Source organism: Hemicordylus capensis, chromosome 2 (genome assembly GCF_027244095.1).
Source record: "Hemicordylus capensis ecotype Gifberg chromosome 2, rHemCap1.1.pri, whole genome shotgun sequence".
NCBI lineage: Eukaryota > Metazoa > Chordata > Lepidosauria > Squamata > Cordylidae > Hemicordylus > Hemicordylus capensis.
The window spans coordinates 162,592,217-162,612,826 of NC_069658.1; the positions used below are offsets into that span (position 1 = coordinate 162,592,217).

General features: G+C 47.4%; 1 protein-coding gene across 2 annotated transcripts in view; it reads right to left on the reverse strand.

Annotated features, from left to right (window-relative positions):
• Positions 1-12,894, reverse strand: part of LOC128344550 (rap1 GTPase-activating protein 1-like) — a 55,952-nt gene extending 43,058 nt beyond the window's left edge. For both annotated transcript variants that reach the window (XR_008315910.1, XM_053294888.1), the window contains exons 1-3: positions 12,347-12,894; positions 11,823-11,982; positions 347-2,520 (exon numbers count right to left, since the gene is read on the reverse strand). The gene's annotated coding sequence lies outside the window, so the exon portion shown is untranslated. The remainder of the gene's footprint in view (positions 1-346; positions 2,521-11,822; positions 11,983-12,346) is intronic.
• Between the last annotated feature and the right edge of the window lie 7,716 nt (positions 12,895-20,610).

A 20,610-nucleotide genomic window follows, 5' to 3' on the forward strand; every position in this document is an offset into this window, starting at 1 on the left:
CCCACCCGCTGCCCCACAAAACCACACATTTATTTTATTTAGCATATTTAGCATGAGGGCTCAAGTGGCAGCTACAGCAAACAAGCAGCACAAACATGAAACATGTGGAAAGAGACTACTATGGAAACATCTGTCGAGCTGGTCCAAGAGAAATCAAAGGGCAGCAGAGGGATCCAATAGACTGTACAAAAATTTCACATAAAAAACTTCTGGGGGACATTGCCCAAATAAAGTTGAAGGGCCCCAAATATAGTTCCAGGGGAAACAAGAAAAGGGAACCAAGGACAGAAACAAGAATTGAAATAAAATAAGACTAAATGAGAAAGGAAATAATACTTGGTACAACCTTGTGGGGTCCGGCAACAGGAGGAAGGAACGCCAAGCCTTGTGGGGTCCGGCAACAGGAGGAAGGAACGCCAAGCCTTGTGGGGTCCGGCAACAGGAGGAAGGAACGCCAAGCCTTGTGGGGTCCGGCAACAGGAGGAAGGAACGCCAAGCCTTGTGGGGTCCGGCAACAGGAGGAAGGAACGCCAAGCCTTGTGGGGTCCGGCAACAGGAGGAAGGAACGCCAAGCCTTGTGGGGTCCGGCAACAGGAGGAAGGAACGCCAAGCCTTGTGGGGTCCGGCAACAGGAGGAAGGCCCTCCAGGAATGGGTGGCAGTAGAATATATGTTAAACATTTACTTACCTAAAACAGCAGGATTCTGAATTTACGTCGTGACCCTGAATTTTAACATCAAATCATTTGGGGTAATAGCATCTTAAATTCAGATCAATGTGTTAATGGCCTTCCCTTATTGACCCTTAGTTTCAACCTTCCTATTTTCATGTTGATTTCTTTATCCAGCCCCCTTATACAAGCTGTTGCCCAAACCCTGATGCTTTCTTTCACGATGCTTTTCACCATGGATTTGCATCAGGGGACTATATTTGTTATCACAGTGTTGGATTACAACCCCCACCATACTACAACTTCTATCATCCCCAGCCACCAGTTTTGATGGGGGTGATCATCTGTAGTCTCAACACAGCAGCTGGGGATGATGCGAGTTCTAGTCCAACAGCAGCTGCTGAGCTACAGGTGGGGCATCCCTAGCTTCTTGGCTAATTGCTGTGAATAGCTATCCCTCCCCACCCCTCCAAGTGGCAGCTATTGCAAGGAAGCAGAAGCAAGATGAAAGTGTCATGTCTGTGGAAGCAGATCTTTATGGAACTCTCTCTTGAGCACGTCTTGGGAGAAACCAAGAGGTAGTAGAGGGATCCGATGGGCTGTACACAACCCTGCGTTGTTTTAACCAAGAGTCTTTTCAATATGAAATATATAAATATTTTTAAAATAAAGCATAAGCATCAACTTTAAAATATTTTTAACTTCTAATATAACTTCTGTGTAATCTAACTTCTGACTTTTCAGGGCTCTTACAAGGACCCTTCCATTCCAAACATGCATGATTCCCTTTTGATCAACAAGACATGCAATACTCCTGCAAGGTTTTGTAGCTGAGGATGATGGGAATTCTAGTCCCAAAACATCTGGGGACCCAATTTTAAGAACCCTTGGCTTCTGGAATTTATATCTGCCCTTACTGCCGGGACCTCCAAATATGCAATTCTTCTATCCTCACAATAGTCCTGTAAAGTAGGTCAGGCTGAAGAGAATGACTGGAAAAAGAAGTTGGACTACAACTCCCATCATACCTGACTGTTAAGAATCTAACAGCCCTGCTGGATCAGACCCAAGGCCTATCTAATCCAGCATGCTGTTTCCCCATAGGGGCTCACTGGATGCCTCTGGGAAGCCAACAGACAAGAGATTCTCAAACTTGGTCCCAGATGTTGTTGGGCTGCAACTCCCATCAAGGGAAGGGATTCAATCAGAAAAATAAATCCATGCATCACTGGTCCCTCTTTACCAATTATTGACATTAAAAAAGTGTTCACAAGTATATGTGCGAGTGTACCTGTATACTATCTATATCTGTACTTGGGATGGTTGTGTGTGCCTCTGCAGACATCTCTCCCGTGGGAAATTATTCTCAAGGCTTAGCTTAAATCTGCTTCCTCATAACTGCAGTCAACTTGGGGGGCAAATAGAATCAGTCTGGGTGTCGGGGGGGGACGGGACTTGCAGATCCCTTGCAGACTCAATGTGACAATAACAGCAGAATCATGGCATTTTAGAGTGGGAAGGCTCCTTGGAGATCATCGTTATCTGGCTTCTGTCTGAAAACCATCAGCAAAGAGGAGCCCAGGACTCCATGAGGTAACCTTGGCAACCCTTCTCCCATCTGGGAAAGCATTCCTACTGCCTAGCCTAAACCTGCATTCTCGTATTGGCAGCGTTCAGTGCTGCACTCAGTAGCAACAGAGAGGAAGTACGCTCCTTTTTCAACACCTTTGATATCTGTGGACTGCTGTCTTTTCCTATGTAGCTCTCTGACAGTCTGGCCTCTGGAGGTGGTAGGAGTCAGACTTACCTCTCCAGCTTCTGGGAAGACAAATTCAAGAGGTTCTTCAACACTGTGAAATAGAGAAAGATTTCTTATGCTTTGCTAATCTCTTAGGAGCTACTCAATGGCACAGCAGGGAAATGACATGACTGCCAGAGGTTGCCGGTTCAAATCCCTGGTGGTATGTTTCCCAGACTATGGGGAACACCTATATGGGGCAGCAGCAGCAGGAAGGTGCTGAAAGGCCTCATCTCGTACTGCATGGGAGATGGTAATGGTAAACCACTCCTGCTCACTAGGAGTCGATACCGACTCGACGGCACAGTTTACCTTTACCTTTGATCTCTTCGGATTTGCTACAATCTCCATATACACAGAGGAGTGCTAGACAAGGCAGGGGAGTTTTATGAAAGCAAGTAGTTTTAAGAAAATAAAGTTTAGCAATTAGCTACTTAACTTGACTCAATTAGCAGCTACCCCAGCTAACTGAGCAAAGAGACACCTTTTAAAGTGCTGATGCTCTGATATTTATATACCGATGGCATTTGTAAGGTAAAGTGTGCCGTCAAGTCAGTTTTGACTCCTGGCGCCCACAGAGCCCTGTGGTTTTCTTTGGGTTTACCACTGCAGGGGGCAAGCAACAGGCCCCATCCAACCCCAGCACAGCATCCCTCCAGTGGCTGTTGCTGGCGTCTGTCTTAGGGTTCTTTTTCGATTGTGAGCCCTTTGGGACAGGGATCCATCTTTATTTTTATTTCTCTGTGTAAATCGCTTGGGGAACTTCTGCTGAAAAGCAGTATATGAATATCCATTGTCATTTTGTGAGGCTTGATGTTTAGCAAATTTGAGACGGCTTTGGTATGTTTTCTTTATCTGAAAATAGATTGGTGGGAGTGTTCTGAGCCCGATCTATACTGTCTGTAAATACTCTTCAATTGTTTACATAGTGTCCTACAGCATGAGTCAAACCAATGATTAGTTGCTCTCTTACAATGAGCATATGAAGACTGTAACTTGCTCAGACATGAGAACTTTTGTATAAGAGCATCTTCTCATACTCTGGATATCAATCAGGCTGCACTCTAACGAGCAGTGGAAAAACCTGAATTGCGTGTGAACTGCTCCCCAATAACTTGTAGGGACTTCAGGATAAATCTGGCCAACATGTGAATGCAGCACCTCCATTCCAGAGGAGGTGTGTGTTAAAGGGCTTTAAAAGCCTCATGTGAAAAACCTCCTGGAATCAAACTTGACTGAATTTGTTCAAGAATTCTGAGAAAACAAACATAGGCTCACCCTGCATGGTTGAAAGTCTCCTTTGCTAATCTGCAGCGAGGAGGCCATTTTAATAATTAGTGTTTCTGGTGTGTTCTAGGCATTAAAAGTAGCACAAATATATAGTACTCAATGTCTATCACTATATACTGTGAAGTGTGCGTGTGTGTATTCAGTGAAATGTATTTCCAGGCAGCATACTTATTTTGAAATATCAGACTTAAATCCTTGGGGGCCTGGGATGTGTGGAGGCCCTGGACTTTGAGGAGCTGGGGGCCCATTTTAAAATCTCATCTCTGGGCCCATTCCAACCTTGCTATGCCCCTGGTGGTCACTACACAAAACTTTCTGCACAACACCTGCACAGAAGAAACTTCCATATAGAAAATGTGTCTCTTGTAAATTGACCCTGAATTTTCCATCCATGACTAGGATATCTGAGAATTAGAGTCAATAATAAAAGAACAGCACACTGCTTGTGACAGGAAGGGGCAAATTACAATGATTTCTTAGTCTGGCAGGGGCTGGTTTTGGCCCTGGCAGAACTTGGCTGTCTGCTCCTGTTGCAAATGCAAATTCCTCTGTCTCGTGTGGCAAACTAATGTATCCTCCTCCCTCCTGGTGGCAAAGTAAGCACTAGTGTGGTGAATGCACATATACCCCATCATGAGCCAACAGTCATCACAAGACAAAGGCTGGCAGGAATCATTCACTGGTTTATAGACACCCCACCACCACCACCACCACCTTCTTCTTCCCCTATTTTGCTAGTGGCTATTTGGGCAGGTGATCCTCTAGGACAAAGTCACTTTTTTGTTTTTTGTTTTTTTAAAGCATGAGATGAGACAGAAAATGAAACTTGGAATCCTCACATAACTCCTGACTGTTGTTCTAAGTCTTTTACAGAGATGGCTCATGTTTTCAGGTTTTAATCAACAACCATTTCTAGATGGTACAGTGTTCTACTCTAGATGGTACAGTGTTCCTTTTAACAGGCATTTCCAGATATTGTTGACTACAAGTCCCATCATCCCTGTTTGGACAGGAGTGCAATTTCAGTGCTTGCGCTAGGCACTATTTCCCCTAGATATGCCCCTAGTTCTAGCCCCCTGATTGTCTTGGTTGCCCTCTTCTGCACCTTTTCCAGTTCGACAATGTCCTTCTTAAAATACGGTGACCAGAACTGTGCGCAGTACTCCAAATCTGGCCACACCATAGATTTGTATAAGGGCATTATAATACTAACATTTTTATTTTCCGTCCCCTTCCTTATGGTCCCTAGCACAGAATTGGCCTTTTTTCACAGCTGTCGCACACTGAGGACACTTCCAATGAGCTGTCCACCATGACCTCAAGCTCTCTCTCCTGGTCAGCCACTGACAGCTCAGACCCCATCAGTGTATATGTCAAGTTGGGGTTTTTAAAATACCAATATGCATCACTTTACACTTGCTTACATTGAACCACATTTGACATTTTGTCGCCCACTCACCCAGTTCAGAGAGATCCTTTTGGAGCTCTTCACAATCTGTTTTGCATTTCACTACACGAAATCGTTGAGTGTCATCTGAAAATTTGGCCACTTAGCTGCTTACCCCAATTTCTAAATCATTTATGAATAAGTTGAATAACACTGGTCCCAGTACAGATCTCTGGGGGACCCCACTTCACACTTCCCTCCATTGTGAAAACTGCCCATTTATTCCTGCCTTCTGTTACCAAACCACATATGAACCTGTTCTCATTCAGCAAGGCCTATTCTTCTATTTGTTTAACCATTTTGTCCTTAAGTATGCTTTCCATCAATTTACCTGGCACAGAAGTTAAGCTAAGCAGCCTGTAGTTTCAGAGCCTGATTGTAGGGAGAAATTACGTATTTTTGCTAGGACCAAAGACTCTCTTTATACCTTGAATCTCAAGACAGGATAACTACTCAATGGGTGGGGTGTATTTGAACATAGAAGGAGTGTATTTCAGGATCTCTTTGGAACTCCTAATGCCCTCTCCTCCCTCCAATAAAGCAAGCCACAAAGGGAGGGGCTGATTTGGATGAAGTTTGTAGTGTGCAGGAGGGGTATAATGCTTCCCCACAAATCCATAGCCCTAATGCTAATTGTTACCAGAATTTGTTAGCTGTTGAAGGGGAAATGCCCATAAGCTTTCCTTTCCGTGATGAATACGGAGATCTAAGCTGGTAATTGGCACAAGAGCAGAAGACTGGATCCCCATCCCTCTGCACCCTGGCCCCTATCCAAATCCATACATCCTGCAGCTACAGAGAGGTGGCCTGGTCATGTGGTAGCAAGCATGACTTGTCCCCTTAGCTAAGCAGGGTCCACCCTGGTTGCATATGAATGGGAGACTTGATGTGTGACCACTGCAAGATATTCCCCTCAGGGGATGAAGCTGCTCTGGGAAGAGCAGAAGGTTTCAAGTTCCCTCCCTGGCTTCTCCAAGATAGGGCTGAGAGAGATTCCTGCCTGCAACCTTGGAGAAGCCACTGCCAGTCTGTGTAGACCATAGTGAGAGAGATGGATCTATGGTCTGACTCAGTATATGGCAGCTTCTTATGTTCCTACATTAAGAAAAGAAAAGAAAATGATGCTGGGAGTTCTAGTCACTATTGCACTGTTTTGCTAAAATGGAAATACAAGTGGGGAAATAATGAAGACACTGGCTAAATAAGAGACAATCGAGCACTAATCATCCACCATGATGACTAGACGAGCAACAAAATTGGCTGAACTACCAGAAGTCCACAGCAACAACTACAATGTCAAATATTTCTATATCACTTTTCAACAAGAGCAACAAGGGTTTTAAAGGAACCCTTGCTAACTTGGCAAGGAGGCACCTTTTACCGTGGTGATTCTCTTTATTTAGCAGGGGGAGAGTAACAGGCCCTATTCACCCCCCGCACAGTACTTCCAGTGACTGTTGCTGGTGTGTGTCTTATGTTTCTTTTTAGAATGTGAGCCCTTTGGGGACAAGGAGCCATCTTATTTGTTTGTTATTTCTCTTTGTAAACCACCCTGAGCCATTTTTGGAAGGGCAGTATAGAAATTGAATTATTATTATTGTTATTATTATTATTATTATTATTACATAGAAGAAAGGAAAAAGATGGTTGCCTTTCCCCAAAGGGCTCAAAATCTTTAAAAAATCTTAACACAACAACAACATATGGCTTGTTCACAGAATAGTCTGAATCTAGGTTTAATGTGGGTTACCAGCATTAGTGTGATTGCATGAACCCATGTCAAGGTGGGAATCTCAGGTTAACACCTTGGTTCACACAATCACTTCAATGCTGGTAACCCACATTAAACCTAGCTTCAAATGACTGTGTAAACCAGGCCATAGTGGTTTACTACTATGGAGGGGTGTTATGCTGGAATTGGATAGGAAGAATTGCTCCACCCACTGCTCAATATGACCAAGTCACCTTTTGAAAAGGTGGTGCCTCTTTCCTCAGTTAGCAGGGCCAGCAACATACTAGGGATGTGCACAAACCAAGATGTGCAGAGGCCATGTGTGTGCTGCTGCTGCTGCTGCTGCTGCTCCGCTGCACCAGGGCTACTGGGGGTAGCGCCATCGCAGTAGGAAGCAGCATGGAGAGGTGGAGGAATAGGCAGGCACCTGCTCTCTCCTCCCATTTAAAGGTGCCAAAACGGTGCTGTGAATCTGTGCACAGATCTTGATTCATCCACATCCCTACAAGTAGGGATGGGCCCGGAACGGTCCGGACCTTGGCGTTCCGGTTCAGGTGGGGGGGTAGCTTTAAGAGCGGCGGGAGGGCTTACTTACCCCTCCCAACTCTTTCCCGCTCTGGTGCCGTAATGTTACGAGTAATTGGGGCGGCAGGATACCTCCCAGGAGTCCTTTGCGCGCGTGCACATCACAGAGACGTGAAGCGCGTGCACGATGTGCGCGTGTGCACGCAAAGGACTCCTGGGAGTTTTACAGCAACAGCGGGGAAGGGGCGGCAGGGAGGTATCCTGCCGCCCCAATTACTACTAAACTTACGGCGCCAGAGCGGGAAAGAGGCGGGAGGAGTAAGTAAGCCCTCCCGCCACTCTTAAAGCTACCCCCACCCCAGTTCCAGACCGCAGTTTGGCGGTTCCGTGCACATCCCTACCTACAAGATACCTCCATTTTAAAAGATTAAACCTCAAAGGGAGGAGCAGGTGAGCAACCCCAACCCAAGAAGCTCCCTACACCTTGCCCTGGTGTGGACAGAACATAGTGGGATTAACCAGTGCAAGGACTGCTAGGTATAGGGCCCTAGTTTTGTCTCCCCGTGCCATTCCTTGCATAAGCTAACGCAAACTCGCATGAAAAACACCTCCCAGCTAGAGATAGCCCTAATCAGAAAAGCCCTTGTTTCCGAGGAGAAAATCGGCCTCGCTTCTCCCTCAGAAAAGCTGTGCAGGCTGACAGGAGAGCCCCCAAATAAGCTGTGGGAGATTCCTGCTTGGTTCCTAGTGTCCAGTCATGGCCTAGAGAAGTACCACATTTCTGACATGTAAATGAAGTTTCACTTCAGTCCCTTTACATTGTACCCTAACTACTGTGGATGTATGCAGATAAAGCATTGAGCTAAGGCATTCTTCTTATCCCCCCTCCCATCTCTCTATTGCTATTGTTTTACAAATGCAACTGTCCGGATTTCTAGGCAAGAACATATCTTTGGATGGGTCTAAGAGCAGTGTCCAGAGCATCCTTAGGGATGTAGCAATGTGCAGGAAGTAGTGCAGAGCCCACCATCTCCATGGGGATATCCTAATTTTCAACATAATCAAAGATGCATGGATTCTCCACATTCCATTGTGATCTGGGTAAGTGCCAGTTTCTGCATCATAGGTACTGTATTCACTAGCCCTGTACAGGTCTTATATAAGCATGGATGCTGTACCCAGCTACAGCATTCTCCAGTAGCACACCTCATCCTCACACTGACGTGTTCTTTAGCCCACACAATCTGTGACTATAGTATTTGAATGTTGTACTCATGGATAGTGTGGGGATGGAGTGTGGACGTGAGGGACAGAGCATATTCTAGAGCAGGGATTCTCAACGTTGGGTCTCCAGATGTTATTGGACTTCAACTCCCATAATCCCCAGGCCCAGTGGCCTTTGGCTGGGGATTATGGGAGTTGAAGTCCAATAACATCTGGGGACCCAATGTTGAGAATCTCTGCTCTAGAGGATGCTGTACTTGGTTTCAGTACATCTAGCACTGAAACCAGTACTAGTATTGAAACCAGTACATCTTGGTTTCAGCATCTACGGTTGATGTAACACCTGAACAGGACTACTGCACAGGGCTTATCTGAGCCAGGCCGTGCAATCCCTGTCTGGGACCAAAATGAGCAGGTGTGGGGAAGAGATGCTCTGGAGGCCCATGGGAGTTGCAGGGAGGGAAGGAGAATCGTGTGTAGTGTCTCTTGTTTCAATCTGCAAATCAACCCTATAGGGTAGGTAAGTCCCTCTGGCAGATGGGAAGCCTGAGGCCCTGGGGTTTTCCTGATAGAGGCAGCATCCAGTGGGGGCTGTCAGACTGCTAGTGCAGCCTCTTGGCCCTGTGCTACTCCACGTTATGAAGAGGGCCTTGGTAAAAAGGAACGGGATGTTTTCTAGCCTCTCTTAATCTTAATACAGAGAGAGAGAGAGATTGACCTCTTTTCTTGGAACAATGGGTAAGTGTCTGCTGCCTATTCTTCTCTTTATGAAGATCTTTGTCTGAAGTTTAGAATTTGTGTGCACACTTCTTTCAGTTTGGGATTGGTCAAGATTAAGATTATGGAGTATGGAGAAGGCAAAGAGGACAGTGCAATATAGGCAGTGCCATATATTTCTATGGCAGGGTAAAGTGTGCTGTCAAGTCAATTTTGACTCCTGGCGCCCACAGAGCCCTGTGGTTTTCTTTGGGTTTACCATTGCAGGGGGCAAGCAACAGGCCCCATCCAACACAGGCACAGCATCCCTCCAGTGGCTGTTGCTGGTGTCTGCCTTAGGTTTCTTTTTCGATTGTGAGCCCTTTGGGGACAGGGAGCCATCTTTATTTTTATTTCTCTTTGTAAATCGCTTTGGGAACTGCTGTTGAAAAGCAATATATGAATATCCATCGTCGTATTTTTACATGATTATTATTATCCTCACAACCATCAGAGATGTAGTTTGGGCTGAGAGACAAGCATGTGGGCCCACAGTCACACACAGTGGCTTTCATGGCTGAGTGGGGGATTCAAACTCACGCCTCCCTGAGTCATACTCCAGTTGTCTTGTGGTAAACAGACACCACACAATCAGCACACCAAATGTGGGGTTTTACATTTCACAATTTTGTGTTTAATTCTGCTTTTCCAAGGTCAGTTTGCAGAAAAGAGGACATAAACGTGTGTCTTGATGGGCTGCTCCTGTACCTCAATGCTAACATTCATGCTATGATGATTCTGAACAGGCTGAGATTAATTTTAAAAATCAAAGTAACAAAAAAGGGAAATTCTTACTGAATCAGGAGTCAGTTTTACAGTGAATCTGTAAATTAAGTATGGGAGAGGAGGAGGTGTCACAGCAATAAAGGGCTATAACTGCTGGGGAATTAACTGTATCTGCATTTCTAAGCAGATTAAAAGTTCAGCTCTCATTTGCCAATGAGGCTGCTGGGAGAATTATTTGGAGAATGTTTTCCAAATATTTTAATGCTCAGTAGGAATTACTCACAATTTCCTATTCCCACCCCCAGCCCCCGTGAGAATATACTGAGAAAACAGAATATTTAGGGCATATTCACCTCAAGCCTACCTTGGCACACACATTGAGAGGCAGGCACAGGGAACCAAGGAGACACACAGGAATTCAAAAATGAAAACACAAAGCCAGGCAGTAAGTGATACTGAGTCCTTCTAGCCTGGTACATCAGTTAGGCAAGTCCTTCCTTCTCTGCTCCTGGGACACTGACTGGAGATGCTCCCCTCTGCCCCTGTCCTCCTGGGATTCTGGGGGGTGAGGGGGAACAGCCCCCCTGCCCTTACTGACCAGCCCCCCCTGCTCACGGGGCCCATTCACTGCTACTGAGCATTGCGATCTGGCCCTTGTCTTCCACACAGCTGCAGGGACCAGGCCTTCCTGCAACCCCCTCCACACACTTGACTTCTGCAGCACTTTCCCCAAATCCAGTCCCAGGACCGCCTGCTAGCTGCCACCTCCTTCCAGTTTGCTGCATTTCAGTCAACTTTGTGCAATGTTTTTTAAATGTATTTTACTTAAATGGCAGAGAGACATTAAGAGAGGCTAAAAAACCCCCCAATTTCTTCTCACCAAGGCCCTCTTCAGAACTTGGAGACTGGAGTAGCACAGGGCCAAGAGGCTGCACTAGCAGTCTGACAGCCCCCACTGGATCCCGCCTCTATCAGGAAAACCCCAGGGCCTCAGGCTTCCCATCTGCCAGAGGAGACTTGCCTACCCTATAGGGCTGATTGGCAGATTGAAACGAGACAAGCCACATGATTTTCCTTCCCTCCCTGCAACTCCCCACGGGCCTCAGGGGCATCTCTTCCCCACACCTGCTCATTTTGCTCCCAGACTGGGATTGCACGGCCTGGCTCAGATGAGCCCCACACCACCTACCCCAGTGACAGCTGGTTTAACTTTGGGGCCTACCTCTCGTGGGCCTCAGGGGCCATCTTGGAGCACTTGCTGGGGGAAAGAGCCCCAAATGCTCTCAGCATAGAACAGAGCCATGGGGAGAAGGCAAGCCTCCTTTCCCCAATCTTTGGAGAGATTCCTTGGAAGAGACCAGGAACGCAGCATCACAGCCCAGCAGTGCTTGCCCCACAACCCAAACACAGCAGAGTTTCCCATGTTTCCCCCACAGAATTCAGAGACACAAAGAGCACCTACTTTCTCTAAGACAGACCCAGCTTCTTCCCAAAGCCCTCTCTGTAACTAGGAGAGCTACTAGGACCGGCTGACCAGGAGTCTGGATGACTCATCTGGAAGTCCCTGCTTTGGATCTGGCCTCAGAAGACTTCAGGCAAACCCCACAGCCTCAGTTATCCCATCTGTGATATGGAACCAACAAGACTCGCCTACCTTACAGGACTGTAGTATGGATCAGGAGACACAGCTATCAGGATCCTCCATTGCTTGCTTCGCCTTCATTCTTTTCCGAGTCCCACTCCTTCTCCTGGGCACTTTTACTTTGGCACAGGCCCAGCTCAGGGAAGGCTGCTAGGCCAAGCGGAGACCAGGCCTAAAAAGAGGAGAGGAAGACAGTTTGGACAAGGACCAGAGAACTCCTGCAGAAAGGAACAACAGGAAAAGACAAAGGCCCCAGGAGATAAGCCAGCAGAGCCTGGATGCTGGACAGACAGAGACTCAAACATTAGAAAACACAGCTAAACATGCTCTTGTAGCAAGGGCCATCTAGACTCAGCAGGGCTTAAATAGGGGCCTGCAGGTCTCCACCCTGTAGCTGGTCTCTTCAGCCCTTATTGGGTGCAGCTGGTTCAGGCTCTACTTTCTCCTCCAAAGGGAACAGAGGAAAGCCAGGGCTGCCCTTGAAACTCCCCGCCACTTGATGAAACGCTTCCCAGCACAGAAGAAAAGCCCCTTACCCTCCATCATGATCTTTATCCTGCACCTGGCACGATGCTGAAGGCGCCCAGGAGAGAAAGGCCTGCTGGTGTCCTTGAAGCCCTTAACTGCATCATCTGGAGATCAACCTTTCTGCTAACCCCGGCAGAGGAAAGCAGAGGCGAGAAGGAAGCAGCTCCTCTCCCAGCTCCTCTCTCTCATTCAGTGATGGGCACAGCTCCAGGGATGGCAGAAATCAACCCCTTTTGCTCCCACCAGAAATTTCTGAGCAGCTGACAGTTGAGAGAAGGCAGTTGGTAATGTCACAGAGAGTGATGTCACAAAGAGCAAACAGGGTTCAAAAAAAAAAAAATCAGCGAGTCACAGTTATAGACCACTTCTCAAAAGAACTGACCACCCACAGGTTTAAAATAGAAATAAAAATATGTGTTATTGAATTCAAAAGAGAGGCTTGACTTGTATCTAAAGAAACACACATGACATTTCCACATGACACAGATCACGCAAGATGTTTCACGTGTCTGGCCACTAATACAGCATTACTGTCTAAAGTCTGATTCAGACATTATGTGGTACGAGTGTACAGATGTCTGTACACCTGTTCACTTGTTTGTGTGAATGGCTGTGCCTGTGTTTATTTTAAAAGTGAACCTGGATATAGGCCAGGATATAGGCCAGAGAACAATTTGTTATGGGGCAGCTAACAAATAAAGTTTGTTTGTTTGTTTGTTATTATTATTATTATTATTATTATTAGTAGTAGTAGTAGTAGTATTTCCTTCAAATCTGTTCTCTATTATGGTACAGATAGGAAGTGTGCTTCTGTACTGCACTCAGCATAACATGTGAATGACTGTCCTGTGTACAGATCTTTACCTGTGTACATTGTACACTCGTCGTATGAGTGTTGAACATAACATGTGAATGGGCCTTAAGTGTATGTGCTTAACTGACTAGATGCTTATTATTAGAGGAGACGGGGAAAGAAAGCAAGGGATGTTTGGGTTAAGTGGGGGGACATGAAAGTAAGAAGAGCTGGTGAGGACCACTCGGTGGGAAAGGAAGGTGCATAGGAAGGATCACGTCAATAGCTCAAGTCCTTTCCATGTCTCATATGGATGAAGATGGGGGGACAAAGGAGATGGGAGTCTCCTTCCTTCAGGGTAAAGGAGCAAATATTCACCCAAAGAGCTTGTGGAACACCAAGGCGGAATTGGGTTGGATGTCAGTATCCACCCTAACTTACACCCTGAAGCATCCTTGGATGAGGACACCGACATTGCCACTGAGGGGCCCTCAGATGTGGAGAACCCCTACACAATTGGGAAATATTTAAGGAACTAGATGTAAAAGTGCCCAGAAAGAAGAGTGAGAAGAGGAAGAGAATGAAGGTGAGTAGAATACTGGGTCCCTGGGGAATTGTTGAGAGGCAATGGAGAATCCTGACCCTTGTGTCTTGTTGCAACTCATACAACAGCCCTGTAGCCCTGTGAGTCTCGTTGGCCCTATATCACAGATTGGATGACTCAGGCACTGGGGTATGTCTAAGCTCTCCTTATGCCTTTTGTGGAAGAGACAATATCTAAAGTAGGGACTTCCCAATGGGAAATGTGGACTCTTCGTGCCACAGTGACTCTCCCAGTGACAGGTGATGATAAGGTGTATCTTAAGTGCTATTTTTCTTTTTGAATTCTGCGAAGAAAACATGGAAAGCTTTGTTTGTTTTGATAGTGGGGCAAGCACTTCTAGGCTGTGATGCTGCATTCCTGATCTCCTTCAAGGAATCTCTCTAAGGAGGCCCATGATGGCTGGCCACACAGGAGCATTCATAGCATACCTGGAGCCCTGGAGTGGGCCAAACCTGGGAAAGACGGGTGGAGGAGCTCACCTGACTATTCTATGCTGAGTGCATTTGGCGCTCTTGTTCTCAGGAGGTGCTAAAAAATGGCTCCTCAGGCCCAGATGAGGCAGGCCCCAAAGGTTAAACCAGTTGTTAGCGGGGTAGGTGGTTTGGGGCTCATCTGGGCCAGGCTGTGCAACCCCAGTCTGGGACAAAAACGAACAGGAAGGCGTCTCTCAAGGTGGAAAAGGAGATGCTGCTGAGGTAGTTCCTTCAGGGCCGGAGTGTCTTGCTCCAGGCTCAGCCAGAGTATTCTCCGAGGTACAGATCAGGGATGCACCAGACCTTGAATTGCTCCAGGGGGGACAAGTCAGGACCTCAACTACAGCTAATAGGAAATACAGGAGCTGGGTTACAATGGCAGAGACAGGATGTTGTTTCAGCAGACTGCTGGGTTTCATAGGTAGGGCGACTTGGTTCTGCTCCTTCCATAAGGAAGCTTTGGTTCTTAAAGGGGCCTTGCCGAGTTTTTCAAGTGCTGGTTCTGATTGTGTGGGGCTCCATTATGACCAGTAGGTCCCCCGAGGACTCTTCCCAATCGGTGGACGATGGCAGAGTTGTGCCCTCAGGTTTTGGTGGGGACGCTGGTTCTCTCCATCTGGGAGGTCCTAGTGGCACAAGGTCACCTTGTGCCTTCTGCTTGGTCTCTTCCCCTGGATTTCCCAGGGCCTGGGATCATGACACCTGAGGCAGTACTCTGGCCTCAACCACACCATTGCACCCCCCAATATCTGCTTGTCAGTGCTGGCAACAAGCTTGGCAGGTGTTGACGGAGTGAAGTCATAGTGCTGGCTCCCAGAAGGCTGCCCCTTTGGGGCTTCCACTCTCCAGGCAGGGCGGCTGAGTCCAGGAGGGGCAGTCTGAGTTCAGAGTGATGTGAGGGCTTCATCTGCTTCTGACTGCTGTTGAGTCAGCTTGCTCCCTTGGACTGCTACAGGGCCCTGCAGCCTCACCTTGCTCTGCCTCACCAGCAGCTATGATAAGCCCAGTCGAATGGCTGCTCATCTGTCCCCACATAAGAAGGCACGTCTTAGAGAGCCAACGCTCTTCACACACATTCCTTTGGGAGATGCCGCCATGAACAGCTATAGCTGGGAGGAATGGGCCCTTCAGGCCTCTCTTCTTGGTCTCCAACCCTGAGAGGATGGTTGAGCCTCCATGGTGATTCACACAAAACAAGTAATGAATCCTGGGACCTGCTCCCCCCTCCAATATGTCTTTCCTCCCCTGATGACCTTCCCATTGCACAGAAGTGAGGAAAAATAGAATTCTACAACCCATTATTATGAGTCCACAACACAATACTGATAGGATTGTTGTTGTTTAAAAAATCAATGGATTCTATTTTGGTATCATTTTTTTCTTAACGTCATAGACACTCCAGAGGAACTTCTTCACATACTGATTGTTCCATCTTTCATCAAAGCATAAGCTCTTTGGAGAATGCCTGTGCTAATACAGTACTTAGCTGAGATGCCTTACATTGCATCTTTTAGACTGCAATATTAGAAAAAGAGAATTCTCCCTTCTGCTATTCTTTTTGTCAGGTTGGATTGAGACTCTGTATGGTCTATTTTTCATTTCTTTTCTTTTTTAAAGGCATGCTATCATAACCTCTGGAATAATAACAACTGAAGTAATATTACAGAATCAGGACCTATGCAAAGTGTCCAGTGTCCTAGGAATATCGGAAGCTGTCTTATACCGAGTCAGACCGTTGGTCCATCTAGTTCAGTAATGTCTACACGGACTGGCAGTGACTCCAAGGTTTCAGGCAGGAGTCTCTCTCAGCCCTACCTGGTGATCAGGGATATGTGAAAGGTTTCTGGTACAAAACAATTTGTACCTGAGATGGGCTGTTTCGGGCGATTTGTATACAAAACAAATTGCCCAATGTCCAAATCTGAAAGTTTTGTAGCTGAAACAAATCGCCCCTGTTTGGGTTCCAGAAGATTTGTTGCTTCAGATCTCCATTTTGCGATCTCTGGTAGTCTGTCTCCTTCAGTCTCCATTTTGGGTTTTGATGCCAGTTTGAATTTCCCGCCCTTCCAGCCTGCAGATTGGTCAGCGAAAGCATGGGCTGATCTGCAGGCAATTGCCTCCCCCTTCCTTTTAAGGCTTTGCAAGAGTAAAATTTACCCCCATTGGCCAGGGGGAGGTCAAAGAACAGCAAGGGTGGTGGAAATTTTCGGAGGGCTTTTCTCAGGGGTGTGCGTGGGAGAAGAGAGAGCTTTTGCCTAATTGTTCAGCCTTGCCTCCGGCATTGTTCAGCCTTGCCGGCAGCCTGCCTTTTCTCCTCCTGCTGCTGCTGCTGCTTCAAAAAGAGAATTGGGAGAGAAGAAGAGAATTCCATCTTCTTCTTTTTAACCATTCATTGTTCTGCCTTGCCAGCCTGCCAACTATGCCAGCCTGGGCTGGGGTGGATTCTCTGCTTCCTTTTTTTGCTTTTTGTTTGTTTTTGTTTTGAGAGAATTGGAAGAGAGGAGAATTGGATTCCACCTCCCCCACCCACCCCACCCATTCTTCCTGCTACTGCTGAGAGAATCACTGCTACCTGCCTGTGTGCTCTTTAGAATCAGCTTAAATAGGTGTTCTGTTTAGCTTTAGAGTTTAAATGGGGATCCCCGGTAGCTAGCTAGTACTAGTGGGTGGTTAGAGGGTAGCTGGTTCAGATTAGGGATACAAGAAATACCCTATTTTGCTCTGCTGAACGTGCTGGCTCTTTGCATGGGGCACCTGGTGAGAGGCAGCATGGAGAAGACCAGTGGCTGCTGCTCTGTGGCTGACTGCTGCACTATCAGCAGCATCCTCCCTCCTTCACTTCCACTGAAGGAGCCCCATTGGAAGTGAGAGACAGAGAGCCCTGCTGTTGCCAAAACAAGATGGGGGGCACCAGGCAGCTGCTCTGAGCTGCCTTCCATGTGGGGCATCAGCTCTTTGCTTTGAGACCCAAAGGAAGGGAAGGATGGAGAATCCTGCTGCTGCTGCTGCTTGTGCCACCCTCAGCTGGAGAATGCGGAAGAGTCAGTGATGAAGAGGCAGAGTGGAGGAGGCCAAACAGCCCCCGACTTGCTCCACGCTGCCTCCTGGCAGGCAAGTGACAGCATCGCCACACTCTGGGAAGAGCAGAGAGCGTTGCCCAGAGGGCAGAGCCAGCAAACCAATGTGTGCCCCCTCAGATGTGAAGCAGTGTCAAGATTGCGCTGAAGGAATGTGAGTCCCCGTGTCTTGCTGAAACAAGAGCACATGGCAGCAACCAAGGTGGCTCTTGGGATGAATGGAGGTGGAGGGGTCTGCTCTGAGGGGCCTGTGGTGGTGTCGCTTTAAACAGGGTGGTGGAGAGAGTCCTCTGATTCCTCAGATAAACAGAGAGAAGAACATGAAGGGTGGGGTTTGAAAAAACTTCCATTACTACTATTTATATACCACTTTTTGACACAAGTTGCCATATACCACTTTATTGATTAATTTGTTTTTTATTTTTACATTTTATATCCCGCTTTTCCTCCAAGGAGCCCAGAGCGGTGTACTACATACTTAACTTTCTGCTCACAACAACCCTGTGAAGTAGGTTAGGCTGAGAGAGAAGTGACTGGCCCAGAGTCACCCAGCTAGTCTCATGGCTGAATGGGGATTTTGCACTGGGGTCTCCCCGGTCCTAGTCCAGCACTCTAGCCACTACACCACGCTGGCTCACAAGTTTCCAAAGCAGTTTGCACAGAGTAATAATCAAGGAATAAAGATGGATCCCTGTCCCCCAAAGTCACACAATCTACAAAGAAACCTAAGACTGACACCAGCAACTGTCACTGGAGGGTTACTATGCAGGGGTGGATAGGGCCAACTGCACCCCCACCTCTGTGCAATGAAGAGAATCGCCACTTTTCAGGACTTGGAGACATCTCCTGCCAACTGGGCAGAGGCACCTGTTAAGAGACCTTTAGAGGCAAGAGGATCAATGGCCATTGCTGAGGCTCGTGACACATCCTCTTTTATGACACCTTCGGGGCTCAGCTGCTCTTTGTGGGAGAGTTAGGCGAGGAGGGAGGAGGCGAGGTGGAGAGGAGTTGGAGAGATAGAGAGGAGAGAGAGTGTGGGAGTCCATTTCTGTTTGTGTCTCTCTCTGTGTGTGTGTTTGAAAGTCTGTCTGAGTGTCTCTTTTCTTGTCTGTGTGTGTGTGTGTGTGTGTCTTGTCCTTGTGTCATATTTATTTATCCATCCATCCATTTATTTATTTATTCAGTGATACAGTTAGTGTTGGAGTGTGTTTGTTTTGTTGTTTGGTTTGTTTGGGGTCATTTTGGGGGGATCTGGGGGGAGGGCCAGTCAGCTTTTAGTAAGAGGAGGGATAGTTAGTTAGGTAGAAAAAGTTAGACAGGGAGGGCAATGGGGGAGAAGATGAGGAAAGACTTCTTTGTGCTGGAAGTGAAGGACTTTGCGCTGGCTCATGTCTCAATGACAGAGGGGGACACAGACTAGTGAGTCAGAGGGCAAGAGGGGTCAAGACATTGGCCATCACTTCTTTACTGCTCTGACACTATCCCTTTGATGTGTAGATTGCTCCTCTCAGGGACTGACTTCCTGCCTGGCTGGCCACTTCCTCTTCCTTTCCTCCTCCTTCCCTTCTCCCTTGCAACATGCAAGCTCCTCTCTTCCCTGCAGCAGGGAGGAAGGCGCAGAGAGTGTCCAGGGAGGCAGGCAGCTCCAGATTGCCTTTGCCTTTGCCCTTCTTCTTGCCCCTGCTCTGCTCTGCTTGGAAGCTGTTTCACTCTCTTCTTCCCAGGGTCAGCTCTGCATCTTTTGCTTTGGGCATAGCTTTCAAGTTCAGGTCTCCTCTTCTCTCTTCACAGCTTCAACCCGTCTCCAGCTTGACACATGTTGCATAAGATCTGTTTCTCCCTGAGGTGAAGGGTGTACAAGACAATCGTCTGCTGAAGGTTTGAGAGCAGAGCCTGTGTTTTCCTCTTCCTTCCTGGTGGGGGGTGGGATTCCATCCCAAGGAAAGAGCTAGAGAGATGCCACTCAGGTGGGACATATTCGGATCCATCTGTTTAGCGGGGAGTGGGAGGAGGGAGAAGGAAACTGCCAAAGAAACAGGAAGAAGAAGAAAATGCTTCTTTCTAGGTTGACTCCCATCTCCCTTTGCTTCTGCGATCTGCTTTTCAGCCTCTGTTTCTGCTGTGTGGTCTGCATCTTCTCCCTCTCAAAAGAGGAGATTATTTAGAGGGTGTAAAACAGTGCATTCAGCTCATTTAAGGACAGGACTCTCAGTGTAAAAGAGGGTGTGTGCAGTTCAGTGGGAAGTATCGTCTTCATAATTTTTCTTTTAAAAACACTTTTGTTCAGTCACATTTAAGCATATTTGCTTAAATATACTTGTTTGTTCTCTCTAGAAGCCACGTAAGAATACTCTGTGTGTGAGTGTAGGGGGATGATGCTGAATTTGCAGTGGACTCACCCAATGGTTGTTGCTTGATCTTCCCCCCCACGCAAATGGCCTCCCCACATTTAAGGCCTGCTCTTTATTTGGGGGGACTTAATTTGTGTGTGTGTAGGGGGATGGTGCTTAATTTGCAGTGGGGAGACTTCAGTGGGAGACCCCACCACTAGACTCGGCCCATTGTTGTTGCTTGACCATTTGTCCCCACCCAAATGGCCTCCCCGGATATAAGACCTGCTTTTTATTTGGGGTGGGGTGTGTTTTTTTTTTACTCCTGTCTGTGTGTGTGTGTGTGTGTGTGTGTGTGTGTATGTGTGTGTGTGTGTACACTTTAGTACTATAGCACCATGTGTGTGGCAAACACAGCAAAAATATAGACCGCCCCCCACCCTTTCTTTGATGCCCCCTCCCCCGTCTAGAATTGGTGATTCAATTTACACCCCAAAGATGTCTGGGCGAGTAGGAGGAAGATCTATGAGCAGACTGCCAGGGAGAGGAAGGGGTGATGCTGGTCGCAGTTGGGGGGCAGTGCAGAGGCGTAACTAGGGGAAACGGCGCCCGGGGCAAGCACTGAAATTGCGCCCACCCCACCCCCGCCACCCCCTTAGCTAAGCAGGGTCCACCCTGGTTTGCATTTGAATGGGAGACTAGAAGTGTGAGCACTGGAAGATATTCCCCTCAGGAGATGGAGCCACTCTGGGAAGAGCATCTAGGTCCCAAGTTCCCTCCATGGCAGCATCTCCAAGATAGGGCTGCAAGAGACTCCTGCCTGCAACCTTGGGGAAGCCGCTGCCAGACTGGGTAGACAATACTGAGCTAGATAGACCAATGGTCTGACTCAGTATATGGCAGCTTCCTGTCTTCCTAAATACTACTGCAGCACACACACAAGACACCTGTCCCATCCTGACACTCAGCCAACTTCCATAATCAAGTTCCTACAC